This window comes from Macaca fascicularis, chromosome 1, assembly GCF_037993035.2.
Source record: "Macaca fascicularis isolate 582-1 chromosome 1, T2T-MFA8v1.1".
Lineage (NCBI taxonomy): Eukaryota > Metazoa > Chordata > Mammalia > Primates > Cercopithecidae > Macaca > Macaca fascicularis.
In genome coordinates this window covers 192,926,135-192,950,076 of record NC_088375.1, presented here as the reverse complement: position 1 = coordinate 192,950,076, position 23,942 = coordinate 192,926,135, and the positions used below count along the sequence as shown (strand labels likewise).

Sequence of the window (23,942 nt, the reverse complement as noted above, 5' to 3'; positions counted from 1 at the left end):
TCACAGGTCAGACGAGACAGGGCACACTTGTCAGCAGGCGTGTCACACCTCACCAGCCTCTGGCTGCAGATCAGGGGCCAGGGAGCCTCAACAGTGGCTGAAGGGAGTGGGGCCTCTGCACCTGAGAGCTCAACATAAGCACTCCTTGCCCTGCCCTGCCTTGCTCTGCAGGCTCAGGGTCCATGTCCACAAACCAAAGAATAGCTCTGCCACTATTGCTAAACTCGAACATAATCCAGAGCCACATCGCATTCCAAGACACACTTTCTTTCAACCAGAATCACGAATCAGAACTACCACCTGAACCTTAGTTAGAGTGTTTACGATTCAGACTTAGGCCCTTCTTCAAGATTTTGTAATTGAGTTCTGTTGTTTTGTTTTTTACTTTTAAGGTATGGAGGTAGAAAAACAGGATAGGGGGAGAGACAACCTCCAGCCTAAATTTTTTTGAAAAAAAATTATTCTTCGAGTGCTTTAGCCACCCAGATGGTGTTTACTGCAGTTTTGTTCTGGCTTTTAAAGAGGTAGCACTGAGAAGAAACAAGAGTCCTAACCTTGCTCATGTGTGATAAGAAGGCAAATGCCTTTGACAGTTTCTTTTTTTCACCCCAGCCCCAGAGCTCCAGCATGGCGCTGTCTGCTTCTCCGCTGGTTCCCGCCTAAGAGCAGTGGCAGTGGCTCACCTCGGGAACTACAGGGGCGCTCCTACCGCCGCTCCAGCATCACAGCCCATTCCCTCCCTTGCCTAGTCCTGCCAGGCAAACCGTGAAAGCAAGTGCACTGTCACCCTCCCACCTCATCGCAGGCGCTCCACTGTGGACCCCTCCCAGCGACACACACACACTCTCTTCCTTCCCCTCTTCCAGCCGTTTGGCAGAAAATTATCATATTTCATGTGTCATCGCCCAAGCAAGCTGGGTCCATCACTGATTGGCTGGGCCCTGGCAGCCGGAAATGTCACCAGCCACACAGCGCGGAGCTGGCTCTCCCGCGGCCACCACAGACCTGAGCCCAGGAGGCTCTGTGACAAGGCACAGACCTACCACAGAGAGCCTGTCACTCTCTCCCTGGTCCAGCCCCTGCCCTCTGCTTCGCCCTCTACCCAGCCCCGGGGAATAGGGGCTGCAAGGGGATGGTGAAGGAGTCTCAGTGACATTCCTATTTTTCCCAGCATGTTTGAGAAGAAACTAAAGATGTCTCCAATCAGGTTTACAAATCTGGAGAACTTGTTTTTGACAAAAACATTCTCTCTTCACACTAAAAAAAAAAAAAAAAAAAAAAAAATTCAGTGAGACTGGGTGAAAACAAGACGATTTTTTTTTTTCTTTTTTACCCCAGGAGAGTTTACTAGATGCTGCTGTTTATTTCCCATCTAACATCTCAGGCACCAAGGTATAATCATGTCACAGGGCTGTCAGATAATTCAGAAGGTGATTCGAGTCCATCCTCTTACCTTTAAAGAGAACAGCTCCAGAAAATGAGGCTTTGTGACTTGGCTTTGCAATGTATCATGATGCCACACAACTTTTTAAGGGTTAAATGATCTTTGTAGTGACCAATATGAATCACTTCGGCTGTAATTTAATCTTAGTCCCTCCTGCTGTATCTTCAGCAGGCTTAGTGTGACTCACCATTTCAGTCTCACCTTATTCTGTTCTCCTGAGTAAACTAAACTCTATCTCTCTGGCCTTTTCAGTAAAAGTTGTTTCTCAACCCTTTAATTATGCTGCTTTAAAGAAAAAGCCTCCCAGAGTTAGATGAGGCTGGAAGGTCATTTGGTCCAGCTATCCATATGATGTGTCAGAACTCTCTACTATTTCCACATTGGGGCTTTTGGTCTGGGGAATGGTAAATTGGGCTCATATATTTACTCCCTTTCATTCCTTACCCCCAAAAACGATTTACATGACCAAAACATGACTGGCAATGCTGGGAACCAGGGAAAGACGCCATCAATAAAGCAGACATTTTGAATAATATGGGAAGATACAAAGTAGATGGGACATGGGAGGAAAAACTAATTCGTACTGATAAGCTCATGATTCTGCAAAGACCCTGATATAGTTTGGCTGTGTCCCCACCCAAATCTCACCTTGAATTGTGGCTCCCATAATCCCCACATGTTGTGGGAAGGACCTGGTGGGAGGTAATTGAATCATGGGGGCAGGTTTTTCCCATGCTGTTCTTGTGATAGTGAATAAGTCTCATGAGATCTGATGGTCTCATGAGATCTGATGCACATGCTCTCTTGCCTGCCACCATGTAAGACATGCCTCTGCTCCTCCATCACCTCCGCCATGATTGTGTGGCCTCTCCAGCCATGTGGAACTGAGAGTCCATTAAACCTCTTTTTCTTTATAAATTGCCTGGTCTCAGGTATGTCTTTATTAGCAGTGTGAGAACAGACTAGTACAGACCCCTAAGAAGTAAGTGTACAGGTTTCCAGAAAACAGTCTTAGAAAATCCCCAACTCAGAGAATCAGGATTGGAGGAGAATCATAGGCAGCAGTTTAAAGGCAAATTAAGGGACATCAGGAATATGGTCAGTTTCTCCACACAGAATGGATGGACACAGAAATAGGTCCACAGCTTCTTTGGAAAGTGACAGGTTTGTTCCAAATATAATAGAAGCCAAAGGTTGAATAGGGGCAGGATATCAGCTCCTTTTGAAACGCCACTGCCCCTCCCAAAAAAGTGCACACACACCACACAGACACACACACACACGAGATTTAAATAATCAGATAAAACATAAGATATAACAGAGAGATCCAGAATATCCAATCAATATTAGTCTAATAAGAGTACCAGATGGAGACATCATTAATAAAGAAGACAGAAGAAAACAATAATCAAGGAAATAACAGAAGAACATTTCCTTAACCTGAAGAAAGTCTTTAGGCCTTAGATCAAATGCTGTGCTAGGCAGCAGGACTACTGAAAGAATACACACTTCCAGACGTACTCTGATACTCCAAGAGCAAAGACAATGACAAGCTTCCTCATAAAGGAGAAAAATCAGGTTACTTAAAAGGAAAGAAAATCAGACTGATATCATACTTCTCATCTGTAACACTATGCTAAAAGACACTGGTACAATTTCTGTACAATTCTAAGGGAACGTTATCGCAATTTAAGAATTCTGCCAGCTGCCAAACTGTAATTTCTCTTATGCAATGACAAAAGACAGGTATGTTCAAAGACACAGAAATTATATCACCCAAACACCCTTTATTAAAAAAAATTTAAGGTTACATGAAGACCAGCTGAGGAAAAAAATAAGGCAAGATAACGAATTCAAGAAAGGAGAAGATATATTATATAAAAAATGTAATGAATAAAGCCAATAAAATATGTAGTTAAATATGAAAATAACTGAGAATATAGTTGTAAAATTTAATTGTTAGAAGTCTTGAAAGATAAGAATATATGTACATTTATTCCAGATTTGAATTCATATGTATATCTATCTCTTACATATATGTGCCTGGAATTAAGCTTCCATATAATTATAATAAAAAAATAGAAAATCTCAATGGAAACAGGTAAAATCACTAAAAAAGAAGGAAGGAAGGAAGGAAGGAGGGAAGGAAGGAAGGAGGGAGGGAAGGAAGGAAGGAAGGAAGGAAGGAAGGAAGGAAGGAAGGAAGGAAGGAAGGAAGGAAGGAGAGAGAAAAAAATAAAAGGAAAAGAAAAGAGAGAGGATTGTTATGGCAGACCAATAATTCCATCTTTTTTCCTCTTCTTCCCAAGACCACATTAAAATGATAATAAGGATTTTTTTAAGTTGAAATAGATGATGACAAAACAAAAACAGTAAAAGAGTCATTGATCAAAAAAATTGACAAAGAATAATAAAGGAGGACAATTCATCAGTTAGAAATATATACTTTAATGCTACAGTAAACAAAATGGCACAGTACAAATGCAGAAACCTACAAAGTGGATTGATGGAAGTCAAGGAGCAAATTTAGCTATAATGGTTATTACATGGTAGTTAAGTAATAAAAACTGAATTTTAAATCAGTGGAGGAAACAATGTGTTACTCAATAAATAGTGTTGGACTGTGGCTATGTATCTGAAAAAAAAAAGTTTTACCTCTAACTGACATCTTGTTAAAAATATATTCTATTTTCATATAGGAAATTCTGCCATTTGTGAAAACATGGATAAACCTAGAGGACATTATGTTATATGAATTAAGCCAGGCACAGAGAAACAAATACTGTGTGAGCGAGCTTATAAGTGGAATCTTAAAAAGTCAAACTCATAGGAGTAGAGAGTAGAACGGTGGTACCAGAGGCTGGGGGAGGTGGCTGGGGGGAAGGGAAAGGAGCAACATTGGCCAATGGGAGCAAAGTTTCAGTTATATAGGAGGAATAAGTTCTGGTACCCTACTGTACAGCATGGTGACTACAGTTAATAATAGTGTCCTGTGTATTTCAAAGTAACTAAAAGAGAAGATTTTAAATGTTCTTTCCACAAAGAAAGGATAAATATCTGAGGTGATTAATATGCTAATTAGCCTGATTTGGTCATTCCATAATGTATATTATGCATGTATTGATACATTACATTGTACCCCATAAATATATACAAGTGTTATCTGTCAATTAAAAATAAAATAAGGCTTTTGAAATACTATTTTCACATACACAAAAATTCCACAAGGAAAAGACAGGTGTTATGATTGACCAATACTGTAAATCATAGAATTCTATGAAGTTTTTTTTCTAATAGTGGAAAGAAAAGCACGTGGTCATCCAGTCTATGCTTAGATACCACTGTGATAGGCTAATTACTGGTCCCCAAAGATATCTACCCCCTAATCCCTGGAAACTGTGAATTTCACCTTATATGGCAAAAGATGTGATTACATTAATGATCTTGAGATGAGGAGAGATCCTGGATTATCCAGGAGGGCCCTAAATGAAATCACAAGTATCCTTATAGGACCAAGGTAGGAGATGGGCTAGAGGGCAACGTGACCACAGAGGCTGAGATTGGAGTGATGCAGCCACGAGTCAAGGAATGCCAGAGGCCACCAGAAGCAGAAAGAGGTAGGAATGGATTCTCCCCTGAGCTTCCGGAGAGAACATAGCCCTATCGACACCCTGATTTTGGATTTCTGGCCTCTAAAACTGTAAGCAGAGAAATGGGTTGTTTTAAATAACCGAGTTTGTGGTCATTTGTTATGGCAGCCGTAGAAAACTACAACCACCATGATGAGAAACATATACTTCCTAGGAACTATCATTATTATTATTGCCAACAAAACAAAACTTGCTATGTGCCTGGCACTGCTAAATTATTTATATTAAGTCACATGCAAGGAGGTGTGGGAGTTGGAGTTGTTATGGCCCTACCACTTAGCAGCAAAATGTCCTTGGGCAAGTTATATAACCTCCTAATGCTGACTTTTTCCCATCTATTAAGTAGAGGTAAGAAAGGTACCTACCCACTGGGGTTGTTGAAGATAAAGTGAGACCATCTATGTAGAGTGCTTAGAACAGTGCCTGGGAATAAGGGTTCCATACATGATAAGTGATCATGAGAAAGTCCTTATGCAGCTGCAGTCTCTGTTCCAGAGCTTTTTCTCACTGATTTTTGTTCTTCTCTTTGGGTACATACAAAACAAGGGTATCTCCAAACCACCTGAATGTCCTTCAGATATCTGAAGCCATTGATCAGGTCATTAAGAGTCTGAGCTTCTCTAGGCTAAAAGTAACCAATGCCTCCAATCATTATTGTTCTTAGAAATTCACCTGGAGTCCCTTCCCTAACCTGGTCACCTCCCCTGAACACATTCTCGTGCATCTTAAGATGTGACTCCAGACTCACCACCATGCTTGTTCTAGAACAGGGGTCTGTGAACTACAGCCCTTGGTATAGCCTAATTTTTACAGTGTATAAGCTAAGAATGGATTTGACATTTTTAAAGAATTGTAAAAACAAAACAAAACAAACAAAAAAACAGAAAACAATGTATGACAGAGACTATACATGGCTTGCAAAGCCTAAAATACAACTGACCCTGAACAATTCAGGGGTTGGGGCTCTGGCTTCTCATGCAGTCAAAATTTCATGTATAACTTTTGACTCCCCCAAAACTTAACTGCTAATAGCCTACTACTGACTGGAAGCCTCAGTGATACCATAAACAGTCAACACATATTTTGTACGTTATATGTATTATATATTGTATACTGACAAGTAAGCTAGAGAAAATATTAAGAGAAATCATAAGAGAAAACATATTTACTGTTTATTAAGTGGAAGTGAATCATCATAAAGGTCTTCATCCTTGTGGTCTTCACATTGAGTAGGCTGAGGAGGAGGAGGAAGAAGAGGAAGAGTTGGTCTTGCTATCTCAGGGGTGGCAGAGGCATGAGAAAATCTGCATATAGTGGACCCATACAGTTCAAGCTCATGTTGTTCAAGGGTCAGGTGTATTCACTATCTGGTCCTTTTCAGCAAAAGCTTGCCAACTCCTGTTCTGGAAGATACTGTTCTTGTATCAATGCAATAGAATATTGCCCAAAACTTTCTGGTAATCAAATTGCATGACTGTACATACTGTCTTAACTGTAAGGTTACAAATGTTTCTGTCAGTATCTATTCCCCTCTCCCCTTCTTACTAATAAAATTCTTAGCTAGGAACATAGCTACCCAGCCAAAGACTACATTTCCCAGCCCCTCTTATAGGAAGGTGTGGCCAGAAGGACAGGTTCTAGCCAATGGGATGTAAACAGATGTGAAATGTATAATTTCCCAGCCATACTCTTAAAGGGAAAGATCATGCCTTCCCTTCCTTTTTCCTTTTGCCATTGGCTGAAATGTGGACCTGATAGCCATGTGGATGAGTGGTGCAGAGCAACAAGATAGAAGGATCTTATCCCTGGTGATGCCATTTCACCCCATACTGTTTATTCTCAATCTGTGAGAGGGAATTAAACGTTTAGCTTATTTAAACCATTGTTCTATTAGGTCTTTGTGACAGCAACTGAATCTGTGCCCTAAGCCATACAACTATCATTTTCAACTTCCTAGTACTTTTTATATTTGCAGCTACCAAGCCACACACCTCCCCTGACCTGCACTCACACAGTTAATTTCCTGGACCCCACTACAAGACCTTACATTTAGCCCTATTATGTTTCATATTAGAATCAGCCCATCATTCTGCCCTGACATCTGGGACCCAATTCTGTCACCCAAACTAGCTTCTATTCTTTGTAATTTCACATCATTCTTCAAAAGGCACTTTATTTGTGGCACTCAAGCTAAACACAGTGCTCATCAAAACACCTGATCAATATTAAGTATAATGCAGTGGGGAGGCTATGACCTCAGTTTGTAGGGGAAGGAAACAGCAGATCAAAATAAGGTCCAAATGAAGTAGAAGGAGGAAAGGAAGGAGATGAGCAGTTATGGAGAGCTTACTATGTTCTAGTCACTGTGCTGGGAACTTCCCGCATTGTGAAGTTATTAGTGCCTTAACTGCCCCCATTAGTGCCTTAAGTGGACTAGTCATAAATTTGGGAACCAAAAAAAGGAATATTAAGAGAAATTTTAAAAATACGTTAGCTAAAGTTTCTTGCAGCCTGAATGTCCATTTGAGGTTGTGTATCAAAAACCCTATGGAGTTTTAGGGAAAATATAGATGCTTTCAAGTTGCTACAGGAGGGTCTTGGCATACGTGTATCTTTAAGGCTCCATGGCTAATTCTGACAACCCTAGTGATAAGCCACTGTGGGTTTCAGCTTTCTAGCACACTAGAAAGTTGGAGGCAGAGACTCTGCTCAGCTACCAGCTTCTGGAGTCTGACTCAGCTTTCTGTCTCAGGCGAGGATATAGCCTTATCAGGCTGTTTGGGTTCAAGAACTAGGAGAGTCTGACATTGGTAAGAATTCCCTTCTAGGAAGTATTAAGCAAAGTGATTGGAGTATTTCCCTCAGTCTTGTAAGCTTCTGGTACAAAAGGAGTATGGTGTAGCACAAATGAGTTTCTCTGATCTGGTGAGATCCTCCTTTGGGTACCCATTTGACATCTCCCAAATGGGCACCCTTGGGAGCCACCCAATCCTGCACTGAGACAGGCCACCTGGCTTCTGGTTAGTTTGTGTATTCTGGCTAAACAAATTCTATGTGTGTGTGTTTTGGGGGTGGGGTGGAGTTCTCTTGTGGCAACCCATAGTCTACCCAAAAATGCTGCAAGATAAACATAGCAAAGTCATTAAAAAGGAAATCTAAGGCCATAACTCCAAAGAGGAATCTAAGGAACCACACTGACAGGATTAGAAAGTTTTGTCAGACTAGAAAAGAGCTGTGACTAGAGAATAGTGAATAAACACCCCAAATCACATGTAATTTATTACATTCACCTGGGCTAAAAAACTTATGTGCCTTCAGGGCCAATCAAATAATGTAAGTGTGCAAAGTAGCTTGGCACAAGCAAAAGAGAACTGGAGTGTTCATGCCTCTCTACATATCTACCTTTTAAAAATGAAAAAAGATGAAAGCTGTGTAGCTAAAAACAACTGGAATCAGAAGAGGGACCACCAGTTTGCAACCCTTCTCCCCCAATGATCACAGTCCATAAAAGCAAGGAGAAAAAAAACTTCATACCTCTCTTAGAAGGATGAAATAATTATCTTTTAAAAACGGCTTGTAGGCTGGGCACAGTGGCTCACGCCTGTAGTCCCAGCACTTTGAGAGGCAGAGGCGGGTGGATCACAAGGTCAGGAGTTCGAGACCAGCCTAGCCAACATGGTGAAACCCTGTCTCTACTAAAGATACAAAAAAATTAGCCAGGCATGGTGGCGCGTGCCTGTAGTCCCAGCTACTCAGGAGGCTGAGGCAGGAGAATCACTTGAACCAGGAGGCAGTGAGCCAAGATTGCACCATTACACTCCTGCCTGGGTGACAGGGTGAGACTCTGTCTCAAATTAAAAAAAAGGTTTGTAAAAGCATGTATTGCTTTTTAAAGCAATTTTAAAGAAAGAGTTAAACAACATCCCTAAAAACAAGATGTCTTTAAATGAGTTGGGTCAGATGACCCTATTACAGTAATTCTCAAATTATAGTCCAAAGACTACAGTGGGTTACAGGAGTACGCAGGTGGTATGCAAAATGTTCTCCCACAAGTCTCATTCACAGTCTTAAGTGTCCCTTATATACAGAGGATTCTTCATCTTTCCTTCAGGCTACTTCATCAAATGCTCTCCCTACAATTTTTCTTTTTATTTTGAAATAATTTTAGACTTATAGAGGACTTGTAAAGATTGTACAAGTTCCCATATACCCTTTACCCAGTTTTCACTAACAGAAACATGTTACATAACCATAGTACAATTATTAAAACTAGGAAATTGAGATTGGTACAATACTATTAATTAACCTACAGAATTTTCTCTAATATTACCAGTTTTTCCACTGATGTCCTTTTTCATTACAGGATTCAATTCGGGATCCCACATTGCATTTAGTTGTCATTTCTCCTTGGTCTGCTCTGATCTGTGACTATTCCTCAGTCTTTCCTTTTCTTTCTTGCCCTTGATACTTTGAAGAGTACTTGACAGGTATTTTGTAGACAGTCCTTCAATTTGGGTTTGTCTGATGTTTTTTCATGATTAAACTGGGATTATGCAGTTTTGGCAAGAATGCCACAGAAATGATGCACCCTTCTCAGTGCATCAAACTGGGGAAGGGAGACATGCTGTTAATATGTCTTACTGGTTGGATGAGGTGGCTCACATCTGTAATCCCAGAACTTTGGGAGGCTGAGGCAGGAGGATTGCTTGAGCCAGGAGTTCCAGACCAGCCTGAGCAATTTAGTGAGACCCCACATTATCCCTTGGGTAAGGTGGTATCTGCCAGGTTTCTCCACTATGGAGTTACTATTTTTCCCTTTGTAATTGATAAATATTGGGAGTCTCAAATACTTTGAGACTATGCAAATGCCATGTTTCTCAAACTTATACCCATTAGTTTAACAGCTATCAGGTGAACTGTCTGCAGCAACTATGACTGCAGTGTTCTTGGGGTGATTTTCTATTTCCCCCACTTCTATTTATTCATTGGAATTCTTCTGGTAAGGAAGAACTGTCCTTTCTCCCCATCAAATAATCAGTTTATTCAACTTTTATTTTTATCAACACAGACTCATGGATAGTTATTTTATTCTTTGAGTTATAACCCAATATATCCTTGCTTATCTTATTGACCCAGCTTTGGCCAATAAGAGTTTTTTCAGGTTGGTTCCTGTACTCTGCATATTCCCATTGTTGTTGTTGTTCAGTACTTTCTTACTTTGTAGCACCAGAAGATGCTCCAGGCTCATCTTGTAATTTTCCTACCCAGTCCTGGAGCCTATGTTTTCAAGGAGTCCCGGCTCCTTTTATTAAATAATAGCATTTACAGACCAAGATCAGGGAACCTGATGTGCTCACTGCTACTGGGATGTCACTGCTTTTATGCCATCTCAGTAGACAGAGCTAGGAAACATATGTATGTATATTTATCCATGAATACACACCTATATTTCCATATCTATCAGTGTATATGTGTGAGAGTGTGTATATGTGTTTGTATATGTATATGTATATGTATATGTATAAACATGAGTTAATACTGATACCGCTGACTCTAATCAAACACCATGGATTCACTCCATCATTCTGCTTTGCTTATTAGTAACTCTTTCTCAGACAGACACCTGGGTCTTATTATCAATAATATATTTGCTTATTTGTTCATTCCTAGTATATATGTAAAATAGTTTTAGATGGTTAACACATACCCCGGTGAAGGACAAATTTATCATGTCGAGTACAGTGTCTGTGTACAGTTCTTTTTTTTGTCTTTAGCCTTATAGGATTCCAAAGTTATTTAGGTCAGCTCCCTTCTTCCTCATCCTCTTCAATGAGTTTGTTATACATGTGCAATGCACTTAGATTCATTTGTCATATTCTGCATTACATCTTGGGTTCCTCAGTATCCTGACTGATTTTGTTCTTAATTTGCACACAGCAAAATTTACACTTTATGGTGTACAGATCTATGGGTTTGACAAATACATCGAGTTTTGTAGCCACCAGCACAGTACCATATAAAGCATTTCCATCAGCCACAAAGTTACCTCATACTGCTCCCTTGCAGTCAACCCCAACCCAAAACCCCAACCCCTGGCAATGCATTTTCCATAGCTATAGTTTTGCCTTTTCTAAAGTATCCTATGGAATAGTAAAACATGAACTTTTTGGGTCTGGATTCTCTCACTTAGCAAAACAGATTTAAGATTCATCCATGATGTTGCATGAATCAATACTTGTTCCTTTTTACAGATGAATAGTGTTCCATTTTATGGGTATATCACTTCTGTTCGCCTGTGAAGAACATCTCAGTTGTGTCCAGTTTGGGTGTTTATGTGTAGAGCTGTTATAAATATTCATGTATGGGTTTCTAAGTGAAAACACAAGTTTTCAATCACTTGAGTAAACACCAAGGAGTGGTATTGTTGGGTCCTATAATAAGTATATCTTTAATTTTATAAGAAACTGCCAAACTGCTTCCCAAAGTGGTTGTACCATTCTGCATTCTTAACAAGAACACGAAAGAGTTCCAGTGGCTCTGCATCCTTGCCCGCATGCACATAGTGTTGTCAGGTTTGCTTTTTCTTAATTGTAGCTATTCCAATTGATATGCATGATAGTTCATTGTGGTTTTAACTTTTATTTCCCTAATTACAAATAACGTTGAGTGTGTCTTCATATGCTTATTTGCTATCATATGCTTTCTTTTGTAAAACATATGTTCAAATATTTTGCCCATTTTTTATAGAGTTGTTTACTTTCTTGCTGAAGTTTGAAAGGTCTTTATATATTCCAGATTCAAGTCCTTCATTACATATGTGATTGCAAATATTTTCTCACAATCTGTGGCTTGTCTTTTTATTCCTTTAACATTGTCTTTCACAGAGCAAAATTTTTATTTCATTAGAGTTCAATTCATTAATGTTTCTTTTATTGACTGTGCCTTTAATGTTGTATCTAAAAACTCTTTGCCAAACCAAAGGTCATAAATATTTTCTCCTATGATTTTTTCCTAGATGTGTTGTAGTTTTATCTTTTACATTTAGATCTATGATCTTTTTCTCAGTTGTTTTTTAAGGTGTCAGGTATGTGTTGAGGTTCATTTTCTTGCATATAGATATCCAATTGTTCCAACACCATTTGCTGAAAAGACTATCATTTCTTCACCCTTGTCAAAAATGAGTTGATTATATTTGTGTGGGTCTAGTTCTGGGCTCTCAATTCTCTTCCACTGATTTTTGTATCTATCATTTTGTCAACACTACACTTTCTTATTATAACTTTGTAACAAGTCTCAAAATTGGGTACTGTCTGAGTCCTCCAACTTTGTTCTTTTTCAGATTTGTTTTAATGGGGACAAACTGACATCTTAGCAATATTGAGTCTTCCAATCCATGAATACAGTATGCATCTCTATTTATTTTACTGTTCTTTAATTGCTTTCACCAGGATCTTCTAGATTTTAGCATACATATCCTGAATATTATTTCTGTTAGATTTATACCTAAGAATTTGTGGGTTTTGGTGCTATTGTAAAGGCAATTGCTCTCTAAGTTTCAAAGTCCGTATGTTCATTGCTAGCATGAAGAAATATAATTGACTTTGTATCTTGCAACTTTACTAAACTCACTTATTGTCCTAGAAACTTTTTAATGATCCTTCGGGTTTTTCTACAAAGACAATAAAGTTACACGTGAAAAGACATTGTTTCCTTTCTTCCTTTTAAATCTTTATGCCTTTATTTTTTTTTTCTTGCCTTATTGTACTATCTAGGACTTTCCATATGAAGTCAGATAGAAGTCATAAGAGAGAACATCTTGCATTGTTTTTTATATTAAGGGGAAAGTGTTTAATTTTTCACCAGTAAATGTATTTTTAGCTGTAGCCTTTTGTAGATGTGCTTTATGAGGTTAAGAAAGTTGCCTTCTATTCATAGTTTGCAGATAGTTTTAATCATGAATAGATGATTAATTTTAAAGTGCCTTTTGTCAATCTATTGAGATGATCGTGGTCTTTCTTTTCTTTAGTTCTGTAAATATATTTAATTTCATTGGTTGATTTTCCTGTGTTGAACTAGCCTTGCATTTTTGTTTTGTTTTGTTTTTGTTTGTTTGTTTTTGGAAGGCTTTTAACTATAACTTCAATTTCCCTAGAAGATATGGGACTATTCAAGATATATAGTTCTTCTTGAATGAACTTGAGTATGTCTATCTTTCAAGGAATTGGTTCATTTCACCTAAGTTGTCAAATTTATGGGCATAGAGTTGTTTGTTGCACTACCTTATTATTCTTTTAATGTCTGTAGGGTCACGAGTGATGTCCCTTCTTTCATTTCTGATATTGATAATTTGTATCTTCTTTTTTCTTGGTCAGTCTGCCTAGAAGTTCACTAATTTTGCTGATTTTTCAAAGAACCAGCTTTTGGTTTGATTGATATATCCAAATTGCTTTTTTGTTTCAAATGCATTGATTTTTGCTCTTCTTATTTTCTTCCTTCTGCTTGCTTCAGTTTTAATTTGTTTTTCTTTATCTAGTTTTTTTCTTTTTAGGGTGGAGACTTACCTTACTGATTGAAGACCTTTCCTCTTTTGTAGTGTAAGCATTTAACTCTATAAATTTCCATCTATACACTACTTTAGCTTCATTTCCCAAATTGTGATATGTTGTAGTTCTTTTTCTTTCAGTTCAAAATGCTTTTTTAATTGTCTTAAGACTTCCTCTGACATATGGTTTATTTAGATGTGTGTTGTTTTATCTCCATACATTTGAAGATTTTCCACTTATCTTTATATTATTGATTTCTGGCTTAATTCCATTATAGTTCATCACTATGCTTTCTATGGTTTCTAGTCTTTTCAGGTTGTTAAGTTTACTTTATGGTCCAGAATATAGTATCATTTGGAGAATGTTTCATATGCACTTTAGAAAGAAGTGTTGTTGTGTAAAGTATTCTATAAATATCAACTGGGTCAAGTTGGTTGGTAATTGCTCAAGTCATCTACATTCTTGATGATTTTCTTTCCATTTGTTCTATTATTTACTGAAAAAGGAGCACTGAAGTTTTCTACTGTAATTGTGAAATTATCTATTTCACTTTTTGATTCTATCAGCTTTTGCATCATGTATTTTGAAACTCTGTTGTTAGGTACATACATGTTCAGTATCGTTATGTCTTCTTGGATAATTAAGCCCTTTAAAATTATTTAATGTTCCTTTTTATCCCAGATAATAATCATTGTTCTAAAAGTCTCATTTGTCTGATATTAAAATAAAGACTTCAGCTTTATTTTGATTAGTGTTTGCACAGCATATCTTTTTCTATTCTATTACTTTTAACCTATCTGTCTTTATATCTAAAGTGGGTTTCTTATAGAAAGTGTATAGTTGGTTCTTAATTTTTTATACAATCTGACAATCCATCTTTCAACTGGTATGTTTAGACCGTTCACGTTTAATGTGATTATTGATATGGTTAAGTTAAAATCTATTTTGCTAGCTGTTTTTTTTTTTTTTTTTTTCCGGTTCCTTCTGTTTTTTCTTTTCTTTTCTTTTTCTGCCTTCTCTTGTTAGCCTGGTTTGGGGGTGTGGGGCGGAAATGGTTTCTATTGTTCTGATTAAGCTGTAGTCTTAGGCAAGCACTATATCACTAAGTCCTGAAGCAGCAGCCTTCCCAGTGATCCCATCCCTCCCCTGGGTCACTTCTAAATCCAGAATGTATACCCATCATTTCACCAGGAGTCAAGATTTTTTTCCCTGTTCCCTTATCTCAGATGTAATGGGATTTCACCAGTATCCTAAGAGTGATAATGTTTGCTCCCTTCTACATACATGTCACACTAATTAAGGCTTCTGTTCGTAGGGGAGGTAGGGAAGAAGGGTCCAGATAGATTTTCTCACCTCTCTCATAGCAGTTTCTTTTCCTCTCCTCCAGCAATTCACTATAAGGGAGATTTTCTGTAGACTCTCCCAACCATTTCTGTGAACCTGTGATGTGGTTCATAGAGAAATGAGTACAAGAAAGTCTGATCTCCTTTTATTTATTATCCCTAGGGCTTTGCCCTGTTCTACTAGAGTGCATTAAGCCAGATTCCACCTATTCAACAACCACCTTAGCTGAATTCATACAGGTATGTTTCTTGCTCAGATAAGTCAGAGCTCGTATCTCTTTTCTCCCTGAAGATACCTAGCTCTTCCTCGATTTTGGGCCTCCTGGGTACCCAACAACCTTAGGACTATTCATAAAGGTTTTTTTTTCACTGTAAGTTTAGGAACAATCCTTCCCAGCTCTCTACATCTTTGAGAAGAAACTAGAACACTACCTTCTTGTAAGTACTTTTGCATCTTTTGCAACAGCAAACAGAAGAAGGTATAGCAGTTTTGATTGAGTTTCTTAGTCCTGAGTTCTAGTTTGATTGCACTGTGGTCTGAGAGACAGTTTGTTATAATTTCTGTTCTTTTACATTTGCTGAGGAGTGCTTTACTTCCAACTATGTGGTCAATTTTGGAATAAGTGTAATGTGGTGCTGAGAAGAATGTATATTCTGTTGATTTGGGGTGGAGAGTTCTGTAGATGTCTATTAGGTCTGCTTGGTGCAGAGTTCAATTCCTGGATATCCTTGTTAACTTTCTGTCTCGTTGATCTGTCTAATGTTGACAGTGGGGTGTTGATGTCTCCCATTATTATTGTATGGGAGTCTAAGTCTCTTTGTAAGTCTCTAAGGACTTGCTTTATGAATCTGGGTGCTCCTGTATTGGGTGCATATATATTTAGGATAGTTAGCTCTTCCTGTTGAATTGATCACTTTACCATTATGTAATGGCGTTCTTTGTCTCTTTTGATCTTTGATGGTTTAAAGTCTGTTTTATCAGAGACTAGGATTGCAACACCTGCTTTTTTTTGTTCTCCATTTGCTTGGAGATCTTCCTCCATCCGTTTATTTTGAGTCTATGTGTGTCTCTGCATGTGAGATGGGTCTCCTGAATACGGCACACTGATGGGTCTTGACTCTTTATCCAATTTGCCAGTCTGTGTCTTTTAATTGGACCATTTAGTCCATTTACATTTAAGGTTAATATTGTTATGTGTGAACTTGATCCTGTCATTGTGATATTAGCTGGTTATTTTGCTCGTTAGTTGATGCAGTTTCTTCCTAGCATCGATAGTCTTTACATTTTGGCATGTTTTTGCAATGGCTGGTACCAGTTGTTCCTTTCCATGTTTAGTGCTTCCTTCAGGGTCTCTTGTAGGGCAGGCCTGGTGGTGACAAAATCTCTAAGCATTTGCTTGTCTGTAAAGGATTTTATTTCTTCTACACTTATGAGACTTAGTTTGGCTGGATATGCTCAACTACATGGAAACTGAACAACCTGCTCCTGAATGACTACTGGGTACATAACGAAATGAAGGCAGAAATAAAGATGTTCTTTGAAACCAATGAGAACAAAGATACAACATATCAGAATCTCTGGGACACATTTAAAGCAGTGTGTAGAGGGAAATTTATAGCACTAAATGCCCACAAGAGAAAGCTGGAAAGATCCAAAATTGACATCCTAACATCACAATTAAAAGAACTAGAGAAGCAAGAGCAAACACATTCAAAAGCTAGCAGAAGGCAAGAAATAACTAAGATCAGAGCAGAACTGAAGGAGATAGAGACACAAAAAACCCTCCAAAAAATCAATGAATCCAGGAGCTGGTTTTTTGAAAAGATCAACAAAATTGATAGAATGCTAGCAAGACTTATGAAGAAGAAAAGAGAGAAGAATCAAATAGATGCAATAAAAAATGATAAAGGGGATATCACCACTGACGCCACAGAAATACAAACTACCATCAGAGAATACTATAAACACCTCTACGCAAATAAACTAGAAAACCTAGAAGAAATGGATAATTTCCTGGACACTTACACTCTCCCAAGACTAAACCTGCAAGAAGTTGAATCCCTGAATAGACCAATAGCAGGCTCTGAAATTGAGGCAATAATTAGTAGCCTACCAACCAAAAAGAGTCCAGGACCAGATGGATTCACAGCCGAATTCTACCAGAGGTACAAGGAGGAGCTGGTACCATTCCTTCTGAAACTATTCCAATCAATAGAAAAAGAGGGAATCCTCCATAACTCATTTTATGAGGCCAACATCATCCTGATACCAAAGCCTGGCAGAGACACAACAAGAAAAGAGAATTTTAGACCAATATCCTTGATGAACATCAATGCAAAAATCCTCAATAAAATACTGGCAAACTGAATCCAGCAGCACATCAAAAAGCTTATCCACCATGATCAAGTGGGCTTCATCCCTGGGATGCAAGGCTGGTTCAACATATGCAAATCAATAAATGTAATCCAGCATATAGACAGAACCAAAGATAAAAACCACATGATTATCTCAATAGATGCAGAAAAGGTCTTTGACAAAATTCAACAGCCCTTCATGCTAAAAACTCTCAATAAATTAGGTATTGATGGAATGTATCTCAAAATGATAAGAGCTATTTATGACAAATGCACAGCCAATATCATACTGAATGGGCAAAAACTGGAAGCATTCCCTTTGAAAACTGGCACAAGACAGGGATGCCCTCTCTCACCACTCCTATTCAACGTAGTGTTGGAAGTTCTGGCTAGGGCAATCAGGCAAGAGAAAGAAATCAAGGGTATTCAGTTAGGAAAAGAAGAAGTCAAATTGTCCCTGTTTGCAGATGACATGATTGTATATTTAGAAAACCCCATCATCTCAGCCCAAAATCTCCTTAAGCTGATAAGCAACTTCAGCAAAGTCTCAGGATACAAAATTAATGTGCAAAAATCACAAGCATTCTTATACACCAGTAACAGACAAACAGAGAGCCAAATCATGAATGAACTTCCATTCACAATTGCTTCAAAGAGAATAAAATACCCAGGAATCCAACTTACAAGGGATGTAAAGGACCTCTTCAAGGAGAACTACAAACCACTGCTCAGTGAAATAAAAGAGGACACAAACAAATGGAAGAACATACCATGCTCATGGATAGGAAGAATCAATATCGTGAAAATGGCCACACTGCCCAAGGTAATTTATAGATTCAACTCCATCCCCATAAAGCTACCAATGACTTTCTTCACAGAATTGGAAAAAACTGCTTTAAAGTTCATATGGAACCAAAAAAGAGCCTGCATTGCCAAGACAATCCTAAGTCAAAAGAACAAAGCTGGAGGCATCACGCTACCTGACTTCAAACTATACTACAAGGCTACAGTAACCAAAACAGCATGGTACTGGTACCAAAACACAGATATAGACCAATGGAACAGAACAGAGTCCTCAGAAATAATGCCACACATCTACAGCCATCTGATCTTTGACAAACCTGAGAAAAACAAGAAATGGGGAAAGGATTCCCTATTTAATAAATGGTGCTGGGAAAATTGGCTAGCCATAAGTGGAAAGCTGAAACTGGATCCTTTCCTTACTCCTTATACGAAAATTAATTCAAGATGGATTAGAGACTTAAATGTTAGACCTAATACCATAAAAACCCTAGAAGAAAACCTAGGGAATACCATTCAGGACATAGGCATGGGCAAGGACTTCATGTCTAAAACACCAAAAGCAATGGCAACAAAAGCCAAAATTGACAAATGGGATCTAATTAAACTAAAGAGCTTCTGCATAGCAAAAGAAACTACCATTAGAGTGAACAGGCAACCTGCAGAATGGGAGAAAATTTTTGCAATCTACTAATCTGACAAAGGGCTAATATCCAGAACCTACAAAGAACTCAAACAAATTTACAAGAAAAAAAAAACAGCCCCATCAAAAAGTGGGCAAATGATATGAACAGACATTTCTCAAAAGAAGACATGCATACAGCCAACAGACATGAAAAAATGCTCGTCATCACTGGCCATCAGAGAAATGCAAATCAAAACCACAATGAGATACCATCTCACGCCAGTTAGAATGGCAATCATTAAAAAGCCAGGAAACAACAGGTGCTGGAGAGGATGTGGAGAAATAGGAACACTTTTACACTGCTGGTGGGACTGTAAACTAGTTCAACCATTGTGGAAAACAGTATGGCGATTCCTCAGGATCTAGAACTAGAAATACCATATGACCCAGCCATCCCGTCACTGGGTATATACCCAAAGGATTATAAAGCATGCTGCTATAAAGACACATGTACATATATACTTATTGTGGCACTATTCACAATAGCAAAGACTTGGAATCAACCCAAATGTCCATCAGTGACAGACTGGATTAAGAAAATGTGGCACATATACACCATGGAATACTATGCAGCCATAGAAAAGGATGAGTCTGTGTCCTTTGTAGGGACATGGATGGAGTTAGAAACCATCATTCTCAGCAAACTATCACAAGAACAGAAAACCAAACACCGCATGTTCTCACTCATAGGTGGGAACTGAACAATGAGATCACCTGGACTCGGGAAGGGGAACATCACACACCGGGACCTATTATGGGGAGGGGTAGGGGGAGGTATGGCATTGGGAGTTATACCTGATGTAAATGACGTCATGGGTGCTGATGAGTTAATGGGTGCAACACACCAACATGGCACAAGTATACATACGTAACAAACCTGCACGTTATGCACATGTACCCTAGAACTTAAAGTATAATAAAAAAATAAAAATTAAAAAAAATTTTAAAAAAAAGAAGAAGGTATAGCAGTTGGTCAGGGTAATCACTATCCTCTTGGAAACTTGCTTAAAGAGCTTTAGGAATGACAGATGTTCCAAAAACACCTCTATATGTTGTTTTTGAGAAATGTAAGATATATGGGGAAAATCCTATAGGAGTTAAGTAAAGTACAAATAATGTACCAATTTTTCAAAAGGTGGAGGGCAGAATCTGTATAAACTATCAGTCAGTTATAATCCAGGACAGCTGTCTTGCTGAAAGCATCTACCAGCCTGCAATTGCCTGGCAAAGAATATGATGCCACATAGTAAACACCATGGATAGTGAAGAATAAAATAATTCTAGAGGCTTTCTAGTCCATTTAATTTAAGAATTGTTCATACATGTCACTACTTAGTTAGAAATATGATAGGCAACTAATTACTCAAAATTAGGCCAGTGACAAAAATATTATACTTATGTTTGATTATTTATTCTAGTTTCCCCAAAGGTAAATCTTGTGATTAATCATTAACTGCTCCATATATTATTATTAGTAAAAATGATAATGAATCTACAATTTAGTGACCACTCACTACTAGCCAGAGATTATGCTTAGCTAACAGCAAACATGTTCTCATTTCATCTTCACAACAACTCAGTGAGAGAAGTGGGACTCAGAGGGATTACAAAACTCGTCTAATCCACAGAATTAACATATGCTAGAACTAGAATTCAATCCCAGGTCAGATTTTAAAGTCCTTACTTTTAACTTCTGAGCCAGACAATCCCAGATGATGTCAATTATTTCCTGTGGCCCATTGAGTATTTCCTGCTGTCATTTACAATGCTGGAAAAGGTCCATCCTTGCATAAGAACACAAAAGCATCAGAAATGCCTTATTGGCTGAGTCCAGTTGTCCAGCCAGAAGGACATTCAGTTTCAGAATGGCAACAAGGGACTATTTGTTGAGTGAACATGACAACTGACCTTTCTGAAATTGGTTTGCAAAGAGGGCATAACTGTCCTCCATGTTTTATAAATGTCTCTCTCACTCTCTCTCTCTGTATACCTATATATGTATGTAAATATGTGTTTGTGTAAAACATTATTTTCTTTCCAGTAATACTGTATTATCTAGCAATTTAGTCTTCTATTTATATATATAAATATATATATATAATTTCAAGATTATATATATTTATATATATATATATATATAAAATAAACCACAACTAACTCTAAGAATAAAGAGCCCTCTATAAGACTTCTGCCATCTCTAATGAGGAAACATAACGTGATATTCTAAGATCATCTTAGATACCTGGAGCATAGCAACAGCACAGCAATGAGTTTAGAAGACAACAATGTGAACAGCTACTACTAAATCTTCAGTTAGGGGAGTCGAGCTATACTCAAGTATATTTCACCTAACCTAAACAAACCTGTGTAAAATAAGAGAGCAGACTACATAGAAAAGACAGTAACAAGCAATGGCAATTGCCTGCAAAGTAAAAAGGAAGAGTGCTACAAAGAGCAAAGAGAAGCAGTCAATTCAGGGAAATTCAGCTCAAGGGTAAATGTAAATCACCCTCTGTAACCCCAGGATGGAGGGTGACCTGCCAGAATCTCTGAACCATAACACAAAACAGTAACTAATGCTTCCCAACCTTTTGCAAGTCAAGATGCATACAGAAAATGAATCTATTCAGATGACTCACGGAGGAAAACAGCCAGAGGCAACTGATCCAGGGGCTTCTGTCACCCCTCAAGCCCAGCCTGGCTTCCCTGAGAGGTGGAGATGGAGGGATCATATTTCCACACGCCTGTAATCCATTCATAACACACCAGTGAGCTTTTGTCCACCAGGTGGAAAGCTCTGCAATAACTTGTGTCAACAAGAAGTAGTTCCATTATGTTTGGTCTACTCCACTTAAGAAGGTGGGAAAATATAAAATATCCCAGAGTAATATTTCCATTAAAAGTAGTTAAATGTTAAAACATTTTGATGCTTAGAGGGCAAGCTTCAGTTAGAAAAATTAACTCTTGGAGTGCCTCATTTCCTGACGATGCACAAATACAAGGTGTGACTCTTCTGTCTTTTATTGGGGTTCAAGGTGTATCTATCAAATCATTCTGTTATCTCAAGGTATTTGTGAAGTCTGAATTAACCATATCAGTACCCATGATGGTTTTAAGGCATTATTATATTGGATGACCATATGCTCTTATGATGGGACACGCTGGAGGTAAAAGGAGTTCAATTAATAATTACACTATAATCACTGGTATAAGCCAGGGCTGTCCTAGGAAAACCAAGACATTTGGTCACCCCAGTATTAGATCATTCCCCCTATTTGGTCCTAACCTTTTCACAGGAAAGAAAGCTATGTTTATAGTGTTCATTAAAAGCATAAGTAAAAATGAAACAGTGCATGCTAGTAGCAATAAACTAAAAACAAATCTATAAAACAGAAAATAAAAGTGGTACCATTTATAACCCCTGGAATAATTCTTTCCAGAGATAACCTCCATTAATACATTAATAGTCTTCTTGCCAGTCCTCTTTATGTGGGGAGAATTGATCCCCCAACATTATTATCCAAAGTCAGATAAATGGATACTGGGTGGCCAAAAATAATAAATATATATTCTATACACAGAGTTCACACAGAGCCTACCCCTCTCCTGCAGTCCTGGGGTACAGCATGCGGTTTGGTTCTAAACCCCTGGGCACAGCACTTTCTTCCTGGTCATGATGTTGGTTCAAGGTGGTCACAGGACTCTTTTAGAGCCAGTGAGACACAAAGAAACTTTTGCTTAGACTTCTATGAAGACAATCTAGGTAATTATCAAATTGAAACTGAGAAGATCGAAGGCCTTGACCTGCACTGTCCAAAATGGTAGCCACTAGCCATATGTAGCTATTGAACACTTGGAATGTGACCAATACAGAGATGTGATGTAAGTACAAAAGACACACTGCATCTCAAAGACTTAGAAGGAAAAGGGAATGTAAAATATCTCACCAATAATTTTTATTTTGATTACATGTTGAAGTGATGATGTATATGGCTCACATTTTATCTCTAGTGGACAGTGCCAGTCTAAAACATTTGAACCATTGATAAAGCCAGGCCTGAGGGTATCCCTGGTCATGGACTTTTCAGATATGTCAACTAATAAATATGTATTTTGCTTAAGAAAGTTCTGATTGGGCATTCTAGCACTTGCAACTGAGAATCCTAACTGGTACATTGTATATGTAGAGTCATGCCATACATTTGAGAATGAACAACCAATCATGAGCACTTGTTCATGCCAGCACCTTAAGAGTAGTGTCCTCAGATCTGCACAAAGTATCCCCTATGTGAACAAATTAATCATATTTTTTATCTGTTAACACCACTGTATGTGTCTGGGGTGTGTCACCAGTTTTCTTTCAGGTCTTCCAGTGCCACAGTCTTCTTCTCCTGAACTTTGCACCTACTTTACTTTCTGCATGGAACACGCTCTCCTCTCTTTCACTTGCCTGGCTCCCTCTCATTAGTCAGTCAGTATGCAATTTAAATGCCACCTCCTCACAGCTGAGTTTCCTGACCACTCTATTTTGAGTAGGTCACCCCCGATATTGTCTCTCATAGCACCACATCTTCTCTATATGGCATGGACTAAAATATGTATTAACCTCTGTAGAAGGCTGTTTAACATCTACTTTCTCCTTCCCCACCATACCACACCCTGCATCAATGCAGAAGCCATGTATATGTGGTTCACCCATTTGTCCCCAGCACCTGGAACAGTAACTAACACATAGGAAGTTCTCAGTCAACATCTACTGAATGCCAAGAATGAGTGTTAATGAGTCCAGGAGAAGGAGTAAGGTCAGGGGAAGATGAAGTAATGTGGGAAGGGAACCAAGATAATTCAGTGTAACCAAGCCACTGATGAATGTTTATTAATGCCATCTAGAACACTCAAAAAGAAAGTAAGGATGAGAACTGACAGAGGAAGAGCAAGTCCAGAATGGAAGGATCTGAGCAGTTAGTGGCTGCCTGGACCTTCCTCCAGGCATAAAAGCAAATGGGTCAGAGATACAAATGATGAAGCCTGCAGTTCAAATGCATTTCTGAACTCCACACAATGAAAATTATGCTGAGATTTTGCTCTCTGTTAGTGACAATCTGGTTCTTAGTCTCATTC

General features: G+C 38.4%; 1 protein-coding gene across 6 annotated transcripts in view; it reads right to left on the bottom strand.

The window, feature by feature from the left end:
- The window catches only part of HIVEP3 (HIVEP zinc finger 3), a 542,129-nt gene that overhangs the window by 424,882 nt on the left and 93,305 nt on the right, over window positions 1–23,942 (bottom strand). The window contains exon 1 of one of the 6 annotated variants that reach the window (XM_005543762.5): window positions 684–872. The exons of the other annotated variants lie outside the window; for them this stretch is intronic. The gene's annotated coding sequence lies outside the window, so the exon portion shown is untranslated. Of the gene's footprint in view, window positions 1–683; window positions 873–23,942 lie in introns of those variants that run through there. 6 annotated transcript variants of the gene reach the window in all.